Below are 23748 nucleotides of genomic sequence, written 5' to 3' on the forward strand. Positions count from 1 at the left end.
GATAAGTGAGAAGTCTGACAGCAAAGCAAGCAAGGAGAGAAAACACCAGTATAGAGAATATTTAGAAAGAGTTTATAAGAAGGAATTCAGTTGGTTCAAGACACTAAAAAAGCCCCTTGTAGTGGGCGCATCACGAGTAAAGGGTCGATGGATACACCAGGACAGTGAATTGTTTCCCTAAGGTAACCTGTGATTTCTACTAAGAAGTACATGTCAAATTGGCTCCATCTTTTAACCCAAATAAATGGTAACGTGGAGATATCTTAGGCTAGTAATTCTCATATATTAGAGGTGGAGAGTGTTCCCTGATCTCCACACACATTTAAGAATTCAGGACTCGAAAGGTGGAAAGAAAAGGCTAACTGGCTGTGGGCCTTGGGATCCAAGCAACATCAAAAAAAGTGAGTTTTTTGGAGGGAAGAGGAGGGAGGGTGAACCCAGCAATCTAGAAACACCAGTGAGTACAGGCACAAGAAACTCCTTTTTAGCAGGTTAAAATCTAGTAACTGCCAGACATTGGAATCCCGAGGCTGCTACAATTATAACGCAGACGGACTCCTACCCTGACATATGTCATATGACATAAGAAATGACCTGAGGCAGGGACTGACTCCACTTCAGACGGGAAGGCATTGGGTCATGGCGTTACTGATTGCAGGAGGGAGTGGGCTTGCTGACTCCCAGCCTACTGACCTGGGGGCCTGAGTGGCCACCAGACTACCCATGTGCTCTTCTCTCTTTGCAGCACTTCCTCCCTAGGCCTTAAATACCACCACCACCACTCGCCTATGACTTGCCCCAACTCTCACCTGTTCCATTTCTTCTTTCTGACGATCCTTCCTGTCATTCCAGGAAATACAGCCCCGGGTCATTTAACTCAATTTTCTTTCCCACCTCCATTTAGCAAGGTATTCATTTAAATCAAAACACACGGTCAAGGTTACTCTCATTCCAAACTTACTCCATTTCTCCTATGAATACTCTAAATATATACTTGATTGCTGAGCCCTCTCCTTTTCCTTGTGTTAACTTTAAAAATAAAACTGTCAATTGTTTTACCGGCAAAAATGTGTTCTTCAAGAATAGCAGAGAATTGGCAAGCCTGCACAAGCAAGCTACAGCAAAACCATAGGCAAGTCTGGAAAACAAAGGACTGAAAAGTTCTTTTATACAGGACAGGTGGGGGAGCTGTAAAGACTTTTAGAAACAAAAGTCCTTGGGAATAATCTTGGAGTTTGAAATATAGTTGCTTTTCATTGGCTCAGTTGTGACAGTCTTTCATTGGCTGGGCTGTTGCCAGGGGAGGAGAAAAACTTTCCTTCCTACTGCTGGGATGGTAAAGTATCTAGAGTAGCATCGTCTTGCAAGGTCCATTTCTTCCTGCTGGGTTTGTAATTGAGGACCAGTGATATGACGTCAGAGCCCCCTCTGCTGGCCTCCTGGCTCCATTTTAAACGAGATTTTCTTACTTTTCCCACTTGAGACCTCTGTTGCTGAAAATGAATGAAATAGCGCACTCTCAGAAATGAGACACCTTATATGTCAGACAACTATGCTTGCAATTGAAGATGAAGTTTTCACATCAACTGCCTGCCTGCATCTGAGCCTGCAGTGATGCCAGAAGGGTCTTTCTTAGGTGGTCCAGATCATTCCACCCTTCAGAAGCCAAGGGATGACATTTAGGTTACTCTACTCTCCTGCTATGTCACAATCACTTACCAGCTGCATGTGCATGGACATTTTACCTTTCTGAAGCTGTTTCTTCTTTGATAAAATGGTCACAGTAACATTTTTTTTTCTCATGAACTGTAAACATTTTTGTTTAAAAATTTTTTCAAAGTCACAAATATGAATCCCTCCCTCTTCAATCATTGCATCACTGTTAATTGAACCACAGCCAAAGAGTGGAGAGAGCATGGTGCCTCAGGAGGGTATTTCACTGGGGGAAAGAAATACAGCAAAGAGGAGGTGGGAAGAGAGATTCCATAGTCATGGATAAGGAACCATAAAGAAGGAATATTCAGGGCACACAACTTAAGGCACAAGATTCCCAACTAGGAAAGAGATCTAAAGGAGGTTCTGTTGTCCTAATGACATCTTTGGGGCAAGAAATGGAGATGTATCATGGGAGGCCTCAAGGGGACCCCTCTGGCATCTTTGGCATTTAACACCTTTATTTGCTGTTGCTTCCTCTATCTTGCTAATCTGACCTCATTTCATACCTCACAAAACATCAGAGGCAACATTTAGAAGACTGTCTTGGAATTCCCAAATCGTGCTGTGTGCCACTCTTCTTGACTCTTATATCCTCTTGACTCCATCATATTTCTAGCCATAATATATTGAAATCATCAATAAATTTGTTAGTTATTTTCACAAAAGGGACCCTGTGTGTTCTCTGGCCTCTAAGAGCCCGGGAGAGTGCCTGGCTGCCTGGCTCATAGTAGGCTGTTTTTAATATAAATGGAACTGAAATTAATTCCACTAATCTTTTGCATATATTTACATGCCCAGGCTTTTGTCTGCAAGCCTCCAAATGCTAAGATCTTATTTTCAAATCCTATCTTCAACTCAAGTTACGTTTTTCAGATTCTTCTATTCATTTTTCAGACACTGATTCCTTTGTTAAAATTAAATACAAAGTGAAGGCCAGACTTAAGAATTCTCTGAACAGACAAAACAGTTTGAATCATGCAAGCAAAACTAAATCTAGCTTATTTCATGCACATAGTGAAACTTAGGTTATTTCTTGTAAACACCTTTGTTAATTAAAAAAACTTAAGTCATCTTCCTAAAAATGGTATAAGGTAATCACTTTTAACCAACCTCCTGTCATGTGGAAATCCCCATCCCAGATTGATAATGATCGATCATTATGAAGGTTAAACCATTCCCTCATTTTCACTTTATAAGCCCTCCCGTAGTAATGTCATGTACCTGAGCTATACACCGGTTTTGAATTTGAAAGCTCCCAGTTTGTGAACTGTTCACATATGCGCAATAAACCCTCACTCAATACTATTAATTCATTTGGTGGTTTTAATTTTGCTATTTCTGAATTTTTGGCATCTCTAAGCAGAATATTGTTTCCCAAGGAACTAGTCCAAGCTCTCGTGTCTTGCAGACTTACTCAGGTCTTATCTATAGGGGACCTATGTATAAGAGACTTGTATTGACCCCGGAGTAAGTAGAACTTTGTCCTATTTTCCCATTGCTTTCTCCCTCCCCATTTCAATATATTAGCTCAATTCTTATCTTACAGTTCTGAGAAGTCTAGTATTGTTTTAAAACTGTGAGGCCACGGAAAAAGCACAACGTTAGAAGTCAAAAGAATTTGAATTGCATCCTAGCTCTGCCATTAACTAGCCTGTAGACTTAACTAAGTCACATGATTTTTGTAAAATTAATTGCCCTTATACTAAAAGCATATAAACACTACCTAAATATGTTATATTGTACTCTTATATTTTTATTTCATGTTATATATTTAAGATACAAAAACATAACTAGAGCTTAAACAAGCTTATTTATTTGACACTCTTTTAACAAGTGTGGGGATTGGAAACAATATTTAATAGAGTAAAAAGTAGTATAAAATCAAAATATGTGTTCCGCTACTATAGTAAATTATGTAACACCATCTAGTCACTCCTTGTCCCAGAAGAATGTGTAATGTATTTGTTAGAATACGCAGTACAATTCTGTATTTATAGTCCATAAATTTCCAACTATAAGCATGAATAAATATATTGCAACAAAGGATTTATTAGTGAAATGGTCTTATTTTTTTTCAATCTTGAGGGAGAGACTATGCTTGCTGTAATATCAAACACTGATTGTGATTGATAGAGTCCTCACAGTGCTAATAACTTTATAGAAAGGGACCTGTCATACTATCCACTAGAATCTGAAATGCCTTCTTCACTTTCCACCTCATCTTCCCACTTCCATAATTCAATCAAATGTGTTTCTAGGATCACATATTTAACTTCCCCTGTTTATTTTAATATATATTCATAATACATAAAAATCATGCCACTCAATTGGAAACCGTTCAGAATTATATCATATAATTTATTGTTAAATGATTTTTCATTATTCTTGATTTCGACTGTGGCTATTGCTGTGCTAGTATTGCTTTTTAACTAATAGTTACAGGTTTTAACTAATCTGCAACTTCACTTGGGAAAATGAAGAGAATAGTACTAGTCTATTACTTCTGAGACTAAAATATCTTGACAAGATTATTCTGTTTTAAAAAATGTTGTTCAATGTCATATATATCATGTCCTATACTATAACAGTATAGGACACCAAGGTCAAATCGATCATGTCCAATCAAACACAAAATTAAAAAAAAAAACCTAAATATGTGGGTGTACATAATAGTTTCATTTTGGCAATATAGTAAAGACTTAATTTAAAAATTGGAGAGAATTCCTTTCTGAATTGGTATAAACCCTGGATTATGGGGTTTTTTAAAATGCAATTTTAAATTAACACTATCAAGTTTATACTGTACGTCTTGGGAAGAATCCTTACTTTGTAGAGTCCCTCGGGGAAACTGTTTTACTGCTTAGATAAGAACTATTTAAAATTAGCATTTCAATTATTTGACAGTAAATGTGAGCTTCAAAAGTGCTTTAAGTGCTCTAAAACACTTATTATCTTAAGTAGTTTGAAATAGTATTTCACTTTATGTATACTATTAATTTGATTAACAAATCCTTTCCTAATAGAGCTCAGAGAGATAAATGTCAGCCTGAAACAAGGCTGAAGGGCTATAAATTCTGAATTAGACCAATGCCAACTTAAAATCAGGTCTTACTGTTGTTCCTCCTTACACCCGCATGGAAATGTTCAATGTCCTGGCACCCCAAGTTATTCTGAGAGTGGTATGAAGTAAATGCAAGATTATTCCTAAATTACATACCTACAGTGTATTGCTTTAATATGTCTTAAATATCTGTATAATAAAATAAGCGATTTTTACACCTTAAAGAGTGATATTCCTACAGTTCTAAAGTTAGGAAGAAAAAGGGAAAATATTTATTTAGCAGCAAATTGACACAAGAGAAAACCAACATTGATTTTGAAATGTGGGCAAGACCCACATATTTCAAACGAAGCTCTACAATTTTAAGTTTAGGCATTAGATTTTGAAACTGTCATTAGTATTTTAAATATAACACAGTGATATAGTGATGTCATGGGAAAAACTTAACATGTCTACAAACAAGCCATGTTTATTGACTCATATTGTTGCCAGGCATACCTAATTTCCATGATGATAAAAGCAAGGATGTCACTTTCTGCAATAAGAAGCTTGGATTGGTCTTATCTCAGGCAGATTCATGCAGTACGGCATAAGAGTGAGACTTTCCTATCCTGGGGTTTCCCCAAGCAACCTACTCACTAATTTGTAGAATAGATAAGGTGTTGAGAATATAGCTCTTAAAGATTTATTAACTACCCAGAACTGACAGAGTCAGTGGGAGAAGTAACTTGTCAGCAGAAGTAACAAGTCTTCAGATCTCTAGATGTCCTCTAGTGTGTGTAGCTATCTGTAGTTATATAAATTACCAAACACCTTTTCCTTCATGTCCTCTTTTGACTCATTCAGGTTTCTGGTCAGTTCCGAAGCCTGGATGAAATATGTACCACCCAGGGGAATTCCATAGCGCTAGTTATCTCAATGCCCAACTTATACCACACACCCACTTTCTTGTATTATCAAGGTACTTACTTGATAATAACCCTAAGTACTTATTTCTTAAATAGTATTTAAACCTGAACATGATAATATATTTTGTTAATTTTATTTCTCATCATCTTACACACCATCAGTTTTTATATAATTATTGAATTTTGAGAGGTATAATTGGACTCGCATTTCATCTGAATCAAACACTAATGTTCTGTGTTATAACCAGATGACTCTGTAATCTTTCTCCCTCAGAAGAGGTCGCTGTTGTGATTAACCTAGACACTGGGCACTGTTCCACAGGATGTGGCTTTCTTCAAACGAAATTGCTAAAGTCTTTAAACTGTGTGTGGTAAAAATTGAGTGAATTACCTCTGAACTTATAACCGAGTATGTGACAGTTGATTTAAACTTCTTCGTTCAGGAGAAGGGCTCATAGGTGATGCTGCATGACTTATACATTTAAGTAGATATGTTATGGATTAACTGTGATTACACAAATTTTAAAACCATAAATCCCCCTATTAAATTAAAAGAGCTTTCCTTATTTATATGCCCTCAAGTTGCAAGTAGTATTAGGTGTATTACCACTGATTAGTTTGATAATTACATGGGCACTTGTAACATGACCCTTCCCAAATCAATAAAGTATTTATTTAAAGCTACATTAGACCAAATACAACAGAACATATGTAAATGTTATGGACATTTTCCATAACCCCAAAATATAATTGCACAGATATCACAGAGTTGCAGTATATTTGAGATATTTGAAATAATGCCATGCTACTATGGATGTAATATATCATCAGCATGTCTATTTGACCAACAGACACCAATTTGCATAAAATATACCCCACACCTGCAGCATTCTAATTAGAAGTAAAGTGTTAATACTTTCCTAAATGACTGGTTTCAGAAGTCTAAGACTAACAGATTTGGAAAATCAAACCAAACAAACAAATAAACAACAAAAAAAAACCACTTCAAACTTCAAATCAGAGTTTGATAAAGTTTTCTTGAATTGAAAACAACAGTGATAATGGTTCAGATGGGAGAAACAAACCAAAAACAACAATAAAAGTTCACGTTCAGGCAGCATTTTTTTCTATCTCTAACAAATGGAAGAATACTCAAAAATTTTAAATCAGAAAATGCTGAATGATGGTTATTGATTCATAGTTTTTGGTTAAATGTAAGTTTCAGTATCTTTCTTCTTCCAAATACACTATAGTCCTACAAAGAACCATTTAAAATTTAGCGAAGTGTCAACCGATACCAAAAGATTGAAATTATCCCCTGCATATTCTCAGACCACAACGCTCTGAAATTGGAACTCAACCACAAGGACAAATTTGGAAGAAACTCAAACACTTGGGGACTAAGAACCATCCTGCTCAGGAATGATTCGATAAACCAGGAAGTCAAAAATCAATTTAAACAATTTATGGAGACCAACGAGAATGAAAACACAACAGTCCAAAACCTATGGGATACCGCAAAGGCAGTCCTAAGGGGGAAATACATAGCCATCCAAGCCACACTCAAAAGAATAGAAAAATCTAAAATGCAGTTTTTATATTCTCACCTCAAGAAGCTGGAACAGCAACAGAGGGACAGGTCTAATCCACTCACGAGGAAGCAGTTGACCAAGATGAGAGCAGAAATCAATGAATTAGAAACCAGAAGTATAGCAGAGCAAATCAACAGGACTAGAAGCTGGTTCTTTGAGAGAATCAATAAAATTGACAGACCACTGGCAAGACTTATCCAAGAGAAAAGAGAAAGGACCCAAATTATTAAAATTATGAATGAAAAAGGAGAGGTCACGACCAACACCAATGAAATTGGAAGGATTATTAGAAACTATTATCAACAGCTATATGCCAAAAAACTAAGCAATCTGGAAGAGATGGAGGCCTTCCTGGAAACCTATAAACTACCAAGACTGAAACAGGAAGAAATTGATTTCTTAAACAGGCCAATTAATTATGAAGAGATTGAGTCAGTGATAAACAACCTTCCAAATAACAAAACTCCAGGCCCGGATGGTTTTCCTGGGGAATTCTACCAAACATTCAAAGAAGAAATAATACCTATTCTCCTAAAGCTATTTCAAAAAATAGAAACAGAAGGAAAGCTACCAAACTCATTCTATGAGGCCAATATTACCTTGATCCCCAAACCAGGCAAAGACCCCATCAAAAAGGAGAATTACAGACCGATTTCCCTAATGAATATGGACGCCAAAATCCTCAACAAGATACTTGCTAATAGAATCCAACAGTACATTAAAAGGATTATCCATCATGATCAAGTGGGATTCATACCTGGGATGCAAGCGTGGTTCAATATTCGCAAATCAATCAGCGTGATACATCATATCAACAAGAAAAGACTCAGGAACCATATGATCCTCTCAATTGATGCCGAAAAAGCATTTGACAAAATACAGCATCCTTTCCTGATTAAAACCCTTCAGAGTGTAGGAATAGAAGGTACATTTCTCAATCTCATAAAAGCCATCTATGAAAAGCCTACTGCAAATATTATTCTCAATGGGGAAAAGCTGGAAGCCTTTCCCTTAAGATCAGGAACTCGACAAGGATGCCCACTCTCGCCACTATTATTCAACATAGTACTAGAAGTCCTTGCAACAGCAATCAGACGACAAAAAGGGATCAAAGGTATTCAAATTGGCAAAGAAGAAGTCAAAATGTCTCTCTTTGCAGATGACATGATACTCTATATGGAAAACCCAAAAGAAGCCACTCCCAAACTATTAGAAGTTATAGAGCAATTCAGTAACGTGGCGGGATACAAAATCAATGCTCAGAAATCAGTTGCATTTCTATACACGAATAACGAGACCGAAGAAAGAGAAATTAGGGAATCCATCCCATTTACAATAGCACCAAAAACCATACGTTACCTTGGAATTAACTTAACCAGAGACGTAAAGGACCTATATTCTAGAAACTATAAATCACTCTTGAAAGACATTGAGGAAGACATAAAAAGATGGAAAGATATTCCATGCTCATGGATCGGAAGAATTAACATAGTTAAAATGTCCATGCTACCCAGAGCAATCTACACTTTCAATGCTATCCCGATCAAAATACCAAGGACATTTTTCAAAGAACTGGAACAAACAGTCCTTAAATTTGTATGGAAACAGAAAAGGCCCCGAATCTCCAAGGAACTGTTGAAAAGGAAAAACAAAGCTGGGGGCATCACAATGCCGGATTTCGAGCTGTACTACAAAGCTGTGATCACAAAGACAGCATGGTACTGGCACAAAAACAGACACACAGACCAATGGAACAGAATAGAGAGCCTAGAAATGGACCCTCGGCTCTTTGGGCAACTAATATTTGACAAAGCAGGAAAAAACATCCATTGGGAAAAAGACAGTCTCTTCAATAAATGGTGCTGGGAAAATTGGACAGCTACATGCAAAAGAATGAAACTTGACCACTCTCTCACACCATACACAAAAATAAACTCCAAATGGATGAAAGACCTCGATGTGAGACAGGAATCCATCAAAATTCTAGAGGAGAACATGGGCAGCAACCTCTACGACATCGGCCAAAGCAACCTTTTTCATGACACATCCCCAAAGGCAAGTGAAACAAAAGATAAAATGAACTTATGGGACTTCATCAAGATTAAAAGTTTCTGCACATCCAAGGAAACAGTCAGAAAAACTAAGAGGCAGCCCACGGAATGGGAGAAGATATTTGCAAATGACACTACAGATAAAGGACTGGTATCCAAGATCTACAAAGAACTTCTCAAACTCAATACATGAGAAACAAATAAACAAATCAAAAAATGGGCAGAAGATATGAACAGACACTTTTCCAATGAAGACATACAAATGGCTAATAGACACATGAAAAAATGTTCAAAATCATTAACCATCAGGGAAATTCAAATCAAAACCACACTGAGATACCACCTAATGCCAGTTAGAATGGCAAAAATAGACAAGACAAGAAACAACAATTGTTGGAGAGGATGTGGAGAAAGGGGATCCCTCCTACATTGTTGGTGGGAATGCAAGTTGGTACAGCCACTCTGGAAAACAGTGTGGAGGTCCCTTAAAAAGTTAAAAATTGAGCTACCCTATGATCCAGCCATTGCACTACTGGGTGTTTACCCCAAAGATACAGACGTAGTGAAGAGAAGGGCCATATGCACCCCAGTGTTCATAGCAGCAATGTCCACAATAGCTAAAACGTGGAAGGAGCTGAGATGCCCTTCAACAGATGACTGGATTAAGAAGTTGTGGTCCATATATACAATGGAATACTACTCAGCTATCAGAAAGAACGAATTCTCAACATTTGCTGCAACATGGATGGCACTGGAGGAGATAATGCTAAGTGAAATAAGCCAAGCAGAAAAAGACAACTATCATATGATTTCTCTCACCTATGGAACATAAGAACTAGGATGATTGGTAGGGGAAGAAAGGGATAAAGAAAGGGGGGGTAATCAGAAGGGGAATGAAACATGAGAGACTATGGACTATGAGAAACAAACTGAGGGCCTCAGAGGGGAAGGGGGTGGGGGAATGGGATAGACCGGTGATGGGTAGTAAGGAGGGCACGTATTGCATGGTGCACTGGGTGTTATACGCAACTAATGAATTGAGCTTTACATCGGAAACCAGGGATGTACTGTATGGTGACTAACATAATATAATAAAAAATCATTTAAAAAAATTTAGCGAAGTGAACACTGTGATAAGAAAATATTTTAGAAGTCACAGTTTACTGCAACAAGCTCAAGGAATCCATTCTCAGTAGAGCTCAGTAGGAGAGACACAGAAGAAATGCTGGTGTTAGGGACAGTATTCTGACTGCCTAAAGTGAAGTTGTTAGGTAGAAGCTAGTTATAAGCCGTGGAAGGAATGCCCCGAGGAATCTTCATCCCTTGACCTGAAAGATATCAGAGTCCCAAGTTTTTGAGGGGGGGAATGATAGAGTAGACAGTTAGTTAGACATGAGCTGGAAGACAAGGATGGTGATAAACAGATTACACATTAGAAGCCCAGGGCCACAACACCCTGACCATGTGGCTTCCAAGACCTTGGTGCTGCCAGACCAAGAGACACAAGAGCTGAGCGTGGGCTCTCCTCTTCTACCTCTGCCCCAACGTTACCCCTAGACTCATTATAATACATTTGCATTGAAAGTACAGCCCTACCCCCCAATGGAGGAAGGCTGCCATGACAGTTCCAGTACAAATTTTATAGGAAAGGGCCTCTCCTTTTGACCCTAAGAGCTTAGGCCTCGGGATGCCAACCTCTCTAACTTCCCTGTTGTGTCTCTTACAGATGGGTAACCCAACCTCTACAATTCCTCCCAAGTTCCCTTGGGTTGCATCCTAGCACACTGGTCCTCTTTGACCCTGAGACCTTAAAGAGGAAGCAACTCATCTTCTGCAACTTCTGGCCCCAATAAAAGTTCGATGACAGAGAGGTTTGGTCTTTAAATGGGAGCCTTAACTGTAACACCTTACTTCAGCTAGATTTCTTTTGTAGATGGCAGAGAAATTGCAGTGAAATTCTCTATGTCCAGACTTTCTTTGCTTTAAGGGACATGGAGGATCTCTATAAAACTTTTAAGAATGACCCGGCTGTCCTGAAGTTATCAAAAGGGACCCCCTACCGAGAGAATCTCAATCCCTCCCGGAGAAGGAACCCAGAAGACACTGGCACTGCCCAAGCCAACTTCTCCACCTTCCATTTCTCCCTCTGCCCCTCCTCCCAGGCCAGCTGGTTTATATCCACCCCTCCCTACCTGTCACCCTCTCCCTTCACTGCCTCCATATCCCCAGGGCTTCCCACCCTAAGCTGTGCCCTCTGGTCTAAGAGCCTGGGGAGTTTGGACCTCAGGTTATTCATAAGCCCTTCTCTTTAACAGAGTTTAAACAGATTAAATGAGACTTGGGACTCCAGAAATCTTTCAGGTCAAGGGAGGAAGGTTCCCCCCGGCATTCTTTCCACTGCTCATACCTAACTTCTACCTAACAGTTCCATCAGGTTATGGGAAGCAGTGAGTTAAGATTTAATCAGCTTTGGATATCTCCAAACCAGATGTGTTTGAAACTTCAACTCTAGAAGAGGAAATTCAAGAAGAGAGATGGAAGCTGATGGCTGATCATACAACTAGTTGAAAAACCAGTGTTATTTGTGACCATGTTTTTTCCATTAACTTTTCCTTCCTAGCTCCAGTGCGCTTAGCTATGATTTTGTACTATAGCACTCCAAAGGTTGGCTTGGGGAAATATATATCTTGGTTTAATAAAAAAATTCAAAACTCTGCATGTCATATTTGCTCCAGAGAACAAACATAGTGCCCCATAGTTTTATAGATGATATTAAGGATTATGGTGTTTTCGTGCGAGCATGCACAGAGAGACTGGGCTAGGAAAAAAGAGCAGAAAGTAACCTTCTGTAAGGGAATTTCAAGTTAACAAGTTAGTTAATGATCACAGTTAACCTAGATTCTTAGTCAATTTTAAATCTTTTTGCTATCCACAGAACATATTTTTACTTTGTTGACTAATTTAAATAGAGATCAGAGACACTTCAGGGGAATCTGCGCCATCTGCTCCATCCTCCAAATCTAAACCAGAAGCTAACCTTCCTCTAGTGAACCTGTGGTCCCAGCTTTTGGCTCTCTGATCTGTGTTTTAGAATCCTGAAAAAGCTGCCATTCCCATCACTATCTCTACACTGTCCCGCCATCATTGTCTCATCTCCCATACCCATAATTTAGTTTTAAGAGGAACCAAAGAGAAACCAAATTTACTTCACATTGGTATATGTGATATTTGTGCTATGTGTGTGTAGATCATATTTTCATTATTATTTTTATTGAGGTAAAATTTACATAGAGTGAAATACACAAGTCTTAAGGATAGAGTTTAATGATTCTTGTCAAAGTTACACCAACAAAATCCAAGCCTCAATCAAGATATAAAATATTTTCCTTATCCTAGGAAGTTTTTTTTTTTCCTTTTTTAAACAAGACTCTGCCACTCCAGAAGTAAACACTGTTCTGATTTTTATCATCATAAATTTGTTTATTCATGTAATATCACCAACATTTGGTAAAATCAATATTCTTAAATTTAGCAATATTTAGCATCTTTTTATGTGCTTATCGTCCACAGGTATATATTCTTTGTAACCATTCTTTCAAAATCTTTCTCTTTTTAATTTTGAATTTAAAATTTGTCTTTTATTTAAAATTTGCCCACTTTAAGTAGTTGTATGTCTCCTTATTAATGAGTTATTCTTGTTCTTATAGATCCAAATCATTTGATAGACATAAGAAATAGCGCAGAGGACCACAGGAGAAGGGAGGGAAAACTGAATGGGAAGAAATCAGGAAGGGAGACAAACGTGAGAGACTCTGGACTCCAGGAAATAAACTGATAGACATATGTATTATAAATAGTTTCTTTCAGATCATGGCTTGTATATTCATTTTCTTATTGCTAAATTTTTATACAGTTAAAAAAATTTGATGAAGTCTAATTTATTGATTTGTTTCCAGGATGGTTAATGTTTTCTGTGTCCTCTCAGGTAAATTTTTGCTACCCTAAGATAGAAAACATATTGTCCTAGTTGTTCTCCCAGGTGTTTCAAATTTTTAGTTTTTATGTTTAAGTCTCTACTCTTAGCTCAAGATAATTTTTGCGTAGGGTAGGATAGGGATCAAAATTTACTTTTTCTATGTGATTATATAGTTGTCCCATCACCCTGATAGGTAAGGTTTTCATTTGTCATACATTACTTTGGGGAATTTGTGGGACTTCAAATAACTGTGGTTATGTGGGTACATTTCTAGATTCTATTTTTGTCCATTGATCTATAAGCTTTAGCCAGCACAATAAGTCAAGAAAAGGAAAACAGAGGCAGAAACATTGGGAAAAAAAGTATAAAACTGTCCATATTTGCAGATGTTATGATTGTGTACATAAAAAAAAAAAAAACCTAAGAGTCATCAAAAAACCCCTAAGAACAAGTAAGTGAGTTCCCAAGTTTCTAGAACAAAAGATCAACACATGAAAATCAATTATATTTCTATATAATAGCAACAAACACATAGGAACTGAAGGTAAAAAGGCAATACCGTTAGCAATTGCTCTGAGAAAAAGTGAAATACTCATGTGTCAATATAACATGAGCATTTGTGAATGAGGGTTTCCCAGGGAACTGGAAGAAAGGTCAAATAATGACAATGGTCTAGAAATGGAAATTTATGAAGAACTTCAAATGTAGTCTGCTTCCACCAGTGGCTGCAAGGCTGCTGGTTATCAGAGCTATACTATGGTTGCAGGCTGCTGGTTTTCAAGGCTATCACAAAGCTGAGGGAGTAGGTCAAGTTAAAACACCACAATTCCTGCTGTTCTTACTAAGGTTGGTAATATTCTCTTGAATAAATAAGTCTCAGATTGCTGTGTGCTTTGGTTAATTTCCAGAGTTCTGTAAAAGTTGACTTTTGCATTTTTGCCTATTTTTTTTCATTGCTATTATGGAGGAGTGGATTTACAGAGGTCTTTACTCACTATTGTGGAAGCCCTGTGTCTCTTTGTATTATTTTAGTACCTTCTTCATTTCTAAAATTATTTAAAAATAAAAGTTTAAAAATGCTTGATTATTCAAAACACAAAATCATTTTGGAAGCATAGAAGAGCTGGGGAGATATAACATGTTAGATAAATATAACTGAAGGTAGAAACTCAGATAGAAACGGAACATTGCTTTTGCCTAAGAACATTTTCCAAACTGTTGGAAGTGAGCTGTAGTTTTAATAATTTAACAAAATATGAGTATAATATGACAAAACCAAGGATGTGACCAAAGGGAAAGTCTAATAAGTGATCCCGAAGGCCACACTGTCAGTTTAAATATAAATTAAGCCCACCTCAACCACTCTCTTCTCTTAAATGACTGCAAGAAAACCTGCCTTGATCCAGAGCACAGCGAGGAAAACAGCTGTGTCTGAGAAGTGAAATACTAATCAGCCCTCAACCGAATTCACAATCTATTGTATATGTGCCCATAAATTATTTGATGCTCCTCCTTTTAAGAGGTAGAAACTAATTTTTTCCCTTGATGATAGGCGAGATTTAGTGATTTCTAATACATAGGATAAAGGGAAAGTGATGGTCTGTGATTTCAAAGTCCAGATTTTTCCTCTTTCCTTTCCGATTGCTCACACTGGAAGTTAAATTCTATGCTGAGATCAGCTCTGTGGAGAAGTACATGTCAAAGAAATGTTACAGCCAAGTGAGTGGGCTCTTTTATAAGCAGATTCTCTAGAACCAGTCAAGCCTCAGATCTCTGTGGCTCCAGACAACATCTCCCTTCCAGATTATTAACCTTCGGAAATGTTGTCATCTGTTAATTTTTGTGGTAATAGATATTTAGTATACAGCCCTAATTTTTTAATACTTAGGAGGTTAAAGAAACAAACTGTAAATTAAACATGTATCTGCCCAAAAGGCCTCTGGTTTCTTGATGGAAATAAGAGAAATTCTCTCTGGAGGAATATACCTTAATTCTCACAGAATTCTGAAGAAATTCTCACAAATATTATTCTCAAAAGAAAATAAAGAATTTAACATAAAATATCTCTAAGCCACAAAGAAATTAAACAGCTGAATTGAAAATGTATATACAAATTGTAGTAACAGATCTGTAACAATTCTACTGGAATTAAAAGAAACAGAATATGAGGGAAGAAGAAACTATTCTTGTTATTTTCTAAAAAATTAAAAAGCAACTTGAAAATACTTGAGGAAAACTCCTGACTAAGCAAGCTTGAAAAAGAAAATACATTGCAAAAGCAAATATAGGTACTAACTGAAAAAAAATTCAAAGGGTATGTTTAAAGCAGACTAGACATAGCCAAAGAGATAAACAGTTGGCTTCAAAAGTAGATAAGCATTATCTACAACAGCCAAATTATGGAAATAGTCCAAGTGTCCATAGACTGATGAATGGCCAAAGAAGATGTGGCATATATCTATATCTATATATATAGATATATATATAATGGAATATTATCAGGCATAAGAAAGAATGAAATCTTGCCATTTGCAACAGTATGGGTGGAACTAGAGAGTATCACACTACATGAATTAAGTCAGTCAGAGAAAGACAAATGCCACATGATTTCACTCATATGTGGAATTTAAGAAATAAAACAAATGAGCAAAGAGGGGGGAGAGGCAAACCAAGAAACAGCCTCTTAACTATAGAAAATGAACTAATGGTTACCAGAGCGGAGGAGGGTGGGGGGATGGGTTAAATAAGTGATGGGGATTAAGGAGGGCACTTGCTGTGATGAGCACAGGGTGTTGTATGGAAGTATTGAATCACTATATTGTACACCTAAAACTAATATTATACTGTATGTTAACTAACTAGAATTTAAATAAAAACTTAAAAAGATAAAGTAAAACAAATATAAAAATTATGTTGTATACCTTAAACTTATATAATATTATATGTTAATTACATCTCAATAAAACTGAAAAACTGAAAAAAAAATTTCCATAGTGCAGCACAGAGAGAAGGAACAAATATATATGAAAGAGAGGTTAAGAGACATGGAGCATAGATTGAGAAGGTTGAATATGTATTGTTGGGGAAATAAAATTAAAATCCCAGAAAGTTTCTCCACAAGAGAAAGAAAAGAGTTTTTTATTTAATAAAGCATTAAGAAAAATATGTGATATACATAACAGAAAATCTGCTGAGGATTGCAAAGGCAGAAAGAAATCATCCTTCTATATAGCCAAGCAGATGCAGCCTCTCTCAGATATGCTCTCAGAATAAACCATAATTAATCCTGAAGTCCAGAGACGGATGCACATAAAGAATATGTCAAGGGACTTAGGTAGAGGACAGCCATGTACAGGCAATCCGAGAGGCCTGGAACAGATCCTTCCCTCAGAGCACTCAGAAAGAACCAACCCTTCAGGTACTTTGATTTCAGACGTCTAGTTTCCAAATCTGTGAAATAATAAATTTCTGTTTTTTAAGCCACCCAGTTTGTGGTTCTTTGTTGTAGCAGCCCTAAAAAACTAATACAAAGGGTAAAATAAAGATATTTTTCAGACAAATCTGTGGGAGTTTCCTGCTAGCAGATTGTCATTAAGGAAAGTCTGAATAATGTGCAAGGTATATGATCTAGATTAACCATGAAAAGAATAGTAAAAAATATTGGATATACCTAATAAGAGTGTTGAGTACAACAAATAGTTGAAGAGAAGATGGAATGATAAAATTAATTAACAAATATAAGAGAACACAAGAGGGGTGCCTGGGTGGCTCAGTTGGTTAAGCGATTGCCTTCAGCTCAGGTCATGATCCCAGGGTCCTGGAATAGAGCCACACATCAGGATCCTTGCTCAGCAGGGAGCCTGCTTCTCCCTCTCTCTCTGCCTGCTACTTTGCCTGCTTGGGCTCGCTCTCTCTCTCTGTCAAATAGATAAAATCTTTAAAAAAATAAACAAATAAAAAATAAGAGAATACAAGAAAAGAGAAAAACAGAAATACAAATATCAGAACAAATAAAATGACAAAAAAAGGTGATAGATATTCATCCAAATATATGAGTATTTATTGTAAAAGTAAATGGGTAAAACAACACAGTTAAAAGACAATTCTTTTGAGATTTGCTTTTTTAAAAAAAATCCAACCTTTTCCTACACGAGACATAGCTAAACATATAGTTAAAAAATTGTTGAAAACAAATTGCAAAAGGTGCATTTACGGCAGAGATAATTGTTAAAACAAGCTTGTATAGTTATAGTAATGTAAAATTAATGCAGATTTTTCTATAAGACCAAGCATTTTCAAACAAAAAAAGAGTTATTAAATAGTGATTTCAATTCCCCAGAAGGATGTATTTTAAATGTCTAGGCAATTGATAATAAGGTATCAAATCTATAAAGACAAATTTATGTAAAGCAATTTTAACTATTGCTAACAATAACCCTGATTGATGCAAAGTATTTTCCCCACGAATATCAAATGATTGGAGCATCCTCTCTAATTGTATTATATAATTACTTCCTGGGGACTCTTTCAGTGCTTATTCTGAGAGCTAAATCTCTAATTGATAACTAAATGTATTAGTGTTGGACATCATCTGGTTCCAGCCCCTCATTCTAGAAATATAGGAATTGGGATCCATGGATATTAAAGAAGAGCTGCCAAAACAGTATTTTGTGGAAGAGCAGGAGATTAGTCTTCTAACTTTCCAACCAAAGTTCTTGGCACTATTTCACAATGTCTGCAGTTACCATTTCTGCACTAAAAAGAAAAAAGGAAACATAAATATTTCACTCTCTGAAAACTATAATTTCAAGTGACCATTTAGTTTTGGCTCCAAGCTCTAGATGAACGTTCATGCACTGGAGACCTGGTCTCACAAAATAGCTCACTTCTTTTTTTCTTTTCCTCCATACAGCCCTGCATTGTGATTGTGTGCATGTATGTGACCTAGTGAGTATGACAGGAAAGGCTAATAATGTGCTAACTGTACCAAAAATAATCTGTGACAAAAGAGTAGCTTTTAGAGCAATAGCAAATTATCGCTGCTAGAAACATTTGTAATGAGGACTTTACTAATGGATCTTAGGCTTAATTAAAGGTGCTAATATTTCAAAAATAAGTTTATTTTTCTCCACAGGATAGATGATGATATTTCTGACTTAAAAATGAAATTATAGGTTAGAAATTTAATTAGAGGAGTTTATTTTATGTTCTTTTTTTTTAAAACAATACCTCAAATACTTAAACTCTAAGATTCATATTTAACAGTAACTCTTATTTCCAGGTAAGAACTACACACTTTGTAGAATTTTTTTCTTAACTTATATTAATCACGTGCAGTAATATTTAAAATCATGGGCTTTGGTATCATACCATCTCAGATTAAATTTCGTTTATTTTTATCTGGAAATCTGGGCAAGTTACCTTATCTCGCAAATAGGGGAAATAATTGCATTAACATTTAGGTGGCTGCAAGAAATAAACTGTGTTAATATATGTGAAGTGTTTAAGCAGTACCTGCATCTACTTATCCCTATAGGCATTAGGCATATTTATTATTTTTTGAAAAAAAAATGGATAAGTAGTACACATTTCAGAGTAATTAGCAAATAGAAATAAGAGATTGATGTCTAGAAGAGGACAAAAATAGAGAACATATTGCACATTATTGGACAGAATATTTCCCTAGCTCCTCCTATCACCTTGCTCGACCTCTAAAAAGCAGTCAGTATAGATCGGTCAGAAATGAGGACACTCAATACTAGGGGAATGGGGCAAAACTGCTCTGGATATTTTAATCAAAAATAGACTTATTAAGAGAAAATTTTCAGAAGCTCTACAGGATTAAGCAGTCAGATAGACCACCAGCAATTATTCCCAGAACAAGAACTGCTAGCTGCCCAGCCAGGATAGTCACTGCTTCTGCCGAATTCTAGAAAGGTGGAGAATCAGAAGGCCATTACCGGTACTGATCTCAAGATCATACTGCTACAGTCATGGCATCAATAAACTGAATTTACAACCAGCTGCCACATCCCCTCAACTCCTACAGAGCACATGACTGGATTCTGGAATTACAATGCAGAAATAACATACTAGATTTCTCTACAATTAAGCTTTATGGCTCAACAGCCCAAGGAGCCTCATTTTTGCCTTCATTTTGCCTTCAACATCTCAGAGCTTCCATTCCCTGATTGCAAGTTTTCTAGCCTCTGCAGAATAGCAGCTATACCAGAGGAAGTTTAAAATGGGTTACTTGCTGCTATATACAACAGATTTTGTTTTCTTTTATACTACCTATCTGCTCCATTAAATTATAAGGTTTGTGAGGACATGAACCAATTTTGTTTACTATTATGCAGTGCCTGACCCGCAGAAGGTCTACAGAAAATTTTTCCTGAGGGAATTAATTGGAAACATCGGGCCTCATTTCTAAATGGGTTCAATACTCAGCTCATTCACTAATTTGTTAAACAAATGCAGAAACTTCTTAGCCTGTATGGGCGTCACTGATTTGTCTGAAAAATAAGGCTAATAATGTGGTTTGAATAACATCCATCCCTCTCTGTTTTTCTATGTCAAGCAGCTTGTGCTAAATATAAGGCCTAAAGTTCCTGGAATGGGGCAAACAAGATCTTGCTGAGTGTACCATGCAAACAGCTAGCCCGCAAAGGCTTCTATCTAAGTAGGTGCCTGATATAACAGATATCAAATATGCCTCAGGTTGTCAGCGCTAAGCACAGCTGATCCTGAAATACCAGAGAGATTCTAGCCTTACTTCAGGCAGAACTACATACCAAGAGTCACCTACTACAGCCCCAGGGATGCGGGTGAATGGCAGAAATTCTCGGAGTTGTTGACTTCACCAGTCTTCCCCTTGGACCAAGGACAAGTCCAAACTCAGTGCAAAGAGTTCATGCCACTATGTTCTCCTGATTGAGACCTCTCCTTCCCAGTCCATTCTTTAGGCCTTCAAAAGAGTTGCCCATAATGGAATGTTTGTGTGGGTATGCGGGCAGTGAGGGTTGAGGGGTTGGAGAGCAGTGGGCAATAGTGACTAGATGCATCCTCTTTCTTCTGTATACATGGGAAGTGGGGACACTACCAAAATGGGGAATATTGGGGGAAAGAGAGAGGATAGAGAATTTCCTATCCTTAAAGCACAAGGTGGTTAGGAATGAGGATGGAAGTTATTATTGTCAAGAAAACACTGAGAGGGAAAGCTGCTCCCTGCTCCTAAGGGAGATAGGACAGGGAATAGCTTAATTCTTCCCCTTTCCTAGAGCCTGTAAAATCCCTTGTTTATTGCTCTCATTCTCTTAATTCAACCTCTGCTCCCTTATAGCCCCCAAGTATACTATTGAGCTTTCTCTATTAACACCGGGGGACACTGCTAGGAATGACCACTCCTGGCCACTCCCCACTAAGATTCCTCCAGGTAAGGTGTAGAAGGATAGATAGCCTCCTTTCTGGTCCTTAAGGCCCTCCAGGTCCTACCTTTCATGTGGGCCAAAGACGATGGGGACAAGATAACTTCTGAGCCTAGGAAATAAATGTCTGCCTGATACAGATGTCTCTAATGCAAGGCTAACTAGACAAGGTGAGGAGATGTAAGTTTTTCCATTTGGGTTTCGGGGGTACTTACTCTGTCCTTCCTCATTCAGGAGCAAAAGTCTCAACATAATATCTGGGCTGCCTTCTTCACACAAAAGTGTGGAATACCTCAAAACTTTAGGGGAAAGAGGAAACTAGAGAATCATGACATGTGGCATTCTTAGAGGTTATTTGTATTAATATTAAACCCGAAATTGGTTTAGAAATCCTGACATTACCATTTACTTCACCTTATTTATTTCACATTGTCTGGGGTGAACATATTTACACACATTTTGTAAAGAGTATCTAAATTCCTTTTCTCTGATATCACACCTGGGGTAGAGAATACTGTAGGGAGATTTGGTCTATATGAAATTTATACTGTCTGGCTTTCTTCTGGCCTAGACCCTTAACCATCTTCCTAGTGAACTCCCCAAATAAACCTCTCAAACATCTTATTTCATTGGGTTCCAATTACTATAGTTTTCCACTTCACTACAGCCTACAGACAGCAGAGAACATCTCTCATTTCTGAGAAGTCCTATATCATGGAACACACATTTGCCCTCTTTCTAGCTCCATACAGCCCTTTATTTATACCTGTGATCTCATTTCCACTAGAGCCTTATATGAAAATCTTTATTAATGTTTATCTTCTAATGTTAACTGCTCACTAAAATGAATCTCTATACTATAGACATCATCTCTTCCTAAAAGACCTTGATCTTGTATTTATGCCTCCTTTTCCAGCATCATTAATCTTAATATCCCTCTAGTCAAGCTTCTCTACTGTCTTATATATTACCACCCATGTTATGCTTTAAACAGTGATTTTATCATGTCACTCCCTTTTCAAAAATCCTTCAAAGACTATTTCTTTCAATAACTTCCTCATTTTTAAGGACTTCTCTATTTTACTTCCCTCTATTTTTAAAAATTCTACCAAACATTTATTTTTCCCTGCTTTTAAATTAAATTCAATTAACCAACATATTACTTCCCTCCTATTAACTCAACTGTATATTCATCATTTCTCCCAAACATAGTCTCCACTGTATTCAAATCAGTGTTTATGATGATTCAGAACTACCGTGTTCACAATACTCGACATGTAATGGGCATTCAGTACATGGTTGAAAAGTAGGTGTATGCAAGTTCATTTCTGTTGTCATCAATTCACGTTACTTCTCACTCTGAATTGGCATTTCCTCATTCCTTAGGCTATCAAAATCTTAGCTGATTTGAGGTCTAACTTTAAATCCATTTCTTTTGTGAAGCCTTCTTGTAATATGCAAGTCTTAATTCATACCCCTTTATTTGAATATTTTAGTAAACACAGAATATGCCAAACACATTAGTTAGGGTTCAGTTGTAGGTAACAAAAATTCACCAAATATTTCAAGTTAAAGAGAAATTTATTTAACAAAGGAAAATAGAAAATGTATGCTAACTAAATTTTTAGAAGGTAGTGAGAAGAGACTTTCCATTGATGGGGGATCCAGGAATGACATATCAGAAAATACCACTAAACTGAAATGCTAGGGAAGCTGCTAAGTTTGCCATAACTAAGGGAGACCACTGTGCCTGTGGATGACTGTGAAGGAAAGCATAAGAAAGATCTACCAGAGTCATTGGCTCTAGAATTAGACTGTGTCTGTTAGATCCCAGCAAAATTGAAGCCTGAATCCCAACACCCAGGGATACATACAAAGACCTTGGTTAATATTACCCACCCCAAAACTCAAATGTTTCCATGATAATGCTTGCAAAAGTGCAGCATTTGCCATACTGTCAATTTCTAAAACATGTATGAGTTCATCCAATTGACTGAGCTTTAATAACATAGGAAATGCTATTTGCAAGAAATTTTGAGGAGTTGAACTGTTTAGTCTTCAGCCTATGGAGCATATCAAGAAGAGGGATGAATATTGGATAGCAATTCACTATATTCTTCATAAGTGGATTTTATTGCATTACTTTGTTACTGTTTGATACGTAATGATCATGTCTTCTCAAATATATAATTACTTGATAAGTGGCTAACTAGAATGGCATCATATTGTGGAAGAAAAACAATATACTAAATTAAAAATACTTGGTTCTAGTTACACCTTTGTTCTCCACCAGCTTTTCTGTTTGTTTGTTTAACATGGAGGCAGTCACTTAGTTTCTTTCAGTCACATTTAATTTGAGAAGGTTTTATAGATGGTATCATAGGTATCCTCCTGATTTACTAGTCTATGATTCCATGATTGATTGGACTATAACCTCTTCAAGTAGATAGCCCATCTGCTTGATGGGAGAAAACTGTGTTTGAGTATTAAATGTGTACTGTGTGTTTCACTTCAAAAGATACTAGAGGAGAGATCTAAGAGTCACATAACATTGACATTTTTCTTTTTCTCTGAAGAGTGGTTGAATGGACATACTTTTATTCTTTTTAATGGTAGGTAGAGACTTGAAGTGTGCTGTCTTACTGCTGTTTGAAAGACTTTAACGAGTTACATGGAGCACTCACAATAAAAACGGTGTCCCTAAATCCAATTCTACATGACTTAGAGAGGGTCAATATCGTTCTAACTTTTCCCCAATACAAAATAACACTCTCTTGACTTGCTTTCTTACAGTATGCTCTCAGCCATTGATCCCCCACTTAGAATGATGGATCTTTCCTATCTTTTGCTATCACTGGCAGACAGTTCTTAAACAGATGGGACTCCAATCACTCCCTGTGGATGGTCTCCCTAAATAGCTACGTGTCAGCTGAGCGTAACTAGATTTGGAGACTAATGCTTATATTATTACACAATAAGATAGTTTGGCTTGAGCTCTATAGTGATTCTAAGAATAA

Source organism: Ursus maritimus, unplaced genomic scaffold (assembly GCF_017311325.1).
Source record: "Ursus maritimus isolate PB19 unplaced genomic scaffold, ASM1731132v1 scaffold_4, whole genome shotgun sequence".
Classification (NCBI taxonomy): domain Eukaryota; kingdom Metazoa; phylum Chordata; class Mammalia; order Carnivora; family Ursidae; genus Ursus; species Ursus maritimus.